Source organism: Anomaloglossus baeobatrachus, chromosome 2 (genome assembly GCF_048569485.1).
Source record: "Anomaloglossus baeobatrachus isolate aAnoBae1 chromosome 2, aAnoBae1.hap1, whole genome shotgun sequence".
Lineage (NCBI taxonomy): Eukaryota > Metazoa > Chordata > Amphibia > Anura > Aromobatidae > Anomaloglossus > Anomaloglossus baeobatrachus.
Window position 1 is genome coordinate 18,199,461 of NC_134354.1, and position 4,388 is coordinate 18,203,848.

The 4,388-nt window shown below is 45.0% G+C and overlaps 1 pseudogene; it reads right to left on the reverse strand.

Annotated features, from left to right (window-relative positions):
- Positions 1-828: 828 nt before the first annotated feature.
- Positions 829-900, reverse strand: LOC142292792 (U6 spliceosomal RNA; annotated as a pseudogene).
- Between the last annotated feature and the right edge of the window lie 3,488 nt (positions 901-4,388).

Below are 4,388 nucleotides of genomic sequence, written 5' to 3' on the forward strand. Positions count from 1 at the left end.
CCCCTCCGTGGGTAGGGGTTGGTGGTCCCGGGGCCTGGTGGTGTGACGGAGAGGCAGGGTTGGTGAGGTGCAGGGTTGCAGGCGCAGCGCGGCGCGGTGCCGGATGGCACTGATGTACTCACTCAGCAACAGATTCACAAAGTCTCCGGTAAACCAAACAGCTGGATGGACGGGTCCTGCAGCCGGCTACAGTGTCTCTCTTCCCGGACAGGTGATGGCGGCTGTCTTTCCCTGCACCTTTGTGTACTATCTTGACTACGATGGGTCCCCAACGGTAGTCCGCTCCCCGGTGTATGGATGCCGGAGGAGCCCGTTTTGCCCGCAGGCGCTGGCCCTTGGGTCTCTAGCCTGTGGCGGTGGCTGTATACCCTCACAGTGCGGACGGTTGCCTTCTGACGGGACTTGGTTGTTAGGGTGTGGACATCAGACCCTGGAGGGAGGCAACAAGGATTTTGTGTCTGGCTAATGTAACTGCCTGGGGGTGGGGGGGTATGAGTGTTGTCTGTGGCTACCTGGCTAGTCCAGGGCGCCACACAATCAGTCCATGTCCTGGCATCTGCCCCATGTGGCCCTGTCCAGCACTCCTTGTCTATCCGTCCATGTCTTGGTATCTGCTCCATGTGCCCCTGTGCAGCTCTACTTGTCTATCCGTCTTTGCCCTGGTATCTGCCCCATGTTACCCTGTCCAGCTCTCCTTGTCAAACTGTCCGTGTCCTGGTATCTGCTCCATGTGCCCCTGGCCAGCCCTCCTCGTCTATCCGTCTGTGTCTTGGTGTCTGCTCAATGTTGCCCTGTCCAGCCCTCCTTATCTATCAGCCATGTCCTGGTATCTTTGCGCAGGGGCCATGCTAATCTTCTCTGTATTGTTCCAATTTTAGTATATGTGCTGCCGAAGCTGACACGCAAATTCGTGAACCGTTTCATATTTCCTGGTATCTGCTCCATGTGCCCCTGTAAAGCCCTCCTTGTCTATATGTCTGTGTTCTGGTATCTGCTCCATGTGGGCCTATCAAGCCCTCCTTACCTATCAGCCCATGTCTTGGTATCTGCTCCCATCCTTTTCTGTCCATCCATGTCCTGGTATCTGCTCCATGTGGCCCTGTCCGGCCCTCCTTGCCTATCAGCCCATGTCCTGGTATCTGCTCCATGCCCTGGTGACTTTGTTGGGAGAAATAGCAAACCTTTTTGTGATGTTACATACAGACGAGTCATCCTGCAGGACTTGGACAACTTGTGCAATCTGAATTGCTGCAGCTTCGGGCACAACCTCATGTGACAAAGAGTGAGAAGACGACGGCAAAATGCAAAAGTGGAGAAAAAGCAGTCAGGAACAAAAAGAAGAGAGGATTTATCTCTGACCACCCCGTTCTCTTTTTGGGGGGTGCTGGCCTTTATCCTCCAGTGCACCAAACCAGTGACATCGATTCCTAGTCTGGACAGGCCCATATCCCTGGAGCTTCACTGACCTGGGGATATAGTGTGAGGAGCATGTGTTGCCGTATGTTTCACTAAATTTTATGTTTCAAATAGCTAAAATATATCTTTGTACCGTGTTAGCCAGTAGAGATAAAAAAAGGTTTGTTTAAAAGAACTGAGAGTCCTCAGTGGTTGATACCTTTTAATGGCTAACTGAAAAGATGGTAATAATAGCAAGCTTTCGAGACATCTCAGGTCCCTTCATCAGGCATGGCATGACAAAATATCTGAAGAAACAAAAATATATACACAAACAGAGTAGAGGGATCCCATAATAAAAGCACATTTAAATAAACAAACACTGAGCTTAGAGAGGGAATCTTTAATTGGGTTTGATTAATGGTGTGAAAGGTTTATTGTCCCAATATCTATGTAGGATCAGAGGCATGGTGCCCTAGCAGTCTCTGCAACAGACTCCTCAGATTTTGTAGTGGTCATAAATCCTCCTGACAGGTTGAGTCCTATGTCCACAGAGTTAAAAAAAAGTTTGTTTAAAAGAACTGAGAGTCCTCAGTGGTTGATACCTTTTAATGGCTAACTGAAAAGATGGTAATAATTGCAGCTCCAGACTACTCAGGTCTCTTCATCAGGCTCAATATAACACAAAATCTGAAGAGTCACATATTTATACACAACAGGACATAGAATGGAGCAGTAAAGAAGACAAGTTATGTGAAGCAGAACTATCACTATGGTAAGGGGGCAAACTGTTGTGGTTCATAGATAAGCAGTGTGAAAGTTTTATTGTCCTCTGATTGGGGTCTGGTCCGGGCTATGATGCTCCCAGATGCTCTGAGGAACACATTTCTTAATTGATGTAAAAAGACATAACTCCATGTGACACATTCATTCCTGCTCTGAATGTGTCAAAGATCATCAATTAAGAAATGTGTTCCTCAGAGCAACTGGAAGCATCACAGCCCAGAACAGACCCTAATCAGAGGACAATAAAACTTTCACACTGCTTATGAACCACAGCAAAATTTATGGCCACAACAGTTTGCCCCCTTGCCATAGTGATAGTTCTGCTTAACATCACTTGTCTTCTTTACTGCTCCATTCTATGTCCTGTTGTGTATAAATATGTGACTCTTCAGATTTTGTGTTATACCATGCCTGATGAAGAGACCTGCGTAGTCTCGAAAGCTTGCTATTATTACCATCTTTTCAGTTAGCCATTAAAAGGTATCAACTACTGAGGACTCTCAGTTCTTTTAAACAAACTTTTTTTTAACTCTGTGGACACAGGACTCAACCTGTCAGGAGGATTTATGAACAATACAAAATCTGAGGAGTCTGTTGCAGAGACTGCTAGGGCACCATGCCTCTGATCCTACATGGATATTGGGACAATAAACCTTTCACACCATTAATCAAAGCCAATTAAAGATTCACTCTCTAAGGTCAGTGTTTGTTTATTTAAATGTCCTTTTACTATGCATCGCTCTGCTCTGTTTGTGTATATATTTTTGTTTCTTCATATATTTTGTCATACCATGCCTGATGAAGGGACCTGAGATGTCTCGAAAGCTGCTATTATTACCATCTTTTCAGTTAGCCATTAAAAGGTATCAACCACTGAGGACTCTCAGTTCTTTTAAACAAACTTTTTGTATGTTTCCTATGTTCAGCAGAGGAGAGGTCACATCAGAACATTAGTGCCTCTGCCGCTGATCCGCGTAATGGGAGCCGTGATGATTTAGACCCTGTAGGAAATTTCAGGCTTTGGTAAAATCTGTTCCCACATAAAGGAGGCCGCTGGTCTGATGTTGTGCCCTACACATCACCCCTGAGATATTCCTCTCGCACCGGCTCCTTCCCTTTCACTACATAATCCCTACCTTGTGTAGCAGTCATTATCATGAAACCATCCATCTCACTCTGTCACTGATAGCGGCTTTTCGCTTGTTACAATGTTTCAGGTTTTTTTCTCCTTTTTTTTCCTCCTTTTTTTATTTATTGTTGGACACAGATTGATCTTCCACGAGTAAAATGATTTTTTTATTCTTGATCTTTTTTTATTTTTAAATAAAAAATAATAACTGCTTTTTCAGTGCAATCAGCAGAAATGAAATTGTCACTTATCATCGGTGCTACCATTTGTCTTCTCTGACACTTAAGGAGACATGTCACATTGTGTCTGGCTCCACTGTATTCGTAAGCCCTGCTGCCCAAAACTGTCCATTATTGTAGTATTCTGTTGTATGTCCGCCACTCTGTATAGGGAGGCTGGGCAAAGTAAACATGAGTTCTTTGGAAATTTGGAGGATTAAATCAGAGCACACTTAACCTGCATCTTCCATACATAAGGTGATGTAGTTTCCAGCAACACACAGCTATATAACACTGTTCCAGTAGATTGAAGAATTTAATACTGTTCACACAGGGCTTCCAGAATAACATACATTACAGTCTGTTCACAGATTATCTTCTCTCCTTACACAGAATCTTCCCCCTAACAATGTGGATGTACACAGAATAGAACACTGTACCTTATGCAGTGATGTGAGGGGGATGGGTGAGTCCTGTGGTCACTCTTCTCTATCTTTCTGCAGCACAGAGTTTGCTTTTGAACTATTCTGAGCTGTTCTCCATTCCTGGCAGTCTCTGGCAGATCTCTATAGTGTGACTCAGGATGCATACACTACCCTTTCTGAGCACTGCTCCTTTACAGAGAGACAAACAGACACTTCTTTTCTTTTGCAGGGGCAGATACACACTCCCTGCTTCCCAGCATCTCCCTGGGTCAGTGCTGGATACTCCCTACCTCCTGCTGCAGGCTTAACTCCCCAGTTGCTGGATGATTTTAGATAATCTGTGAGGTTCCTACTTGTCACAATTTTGCACAGGGGCATATCGTCCACTGAAAATATCACCAGCACCAGTCCAAAAAAGAAAGGGGTATTTAAGCA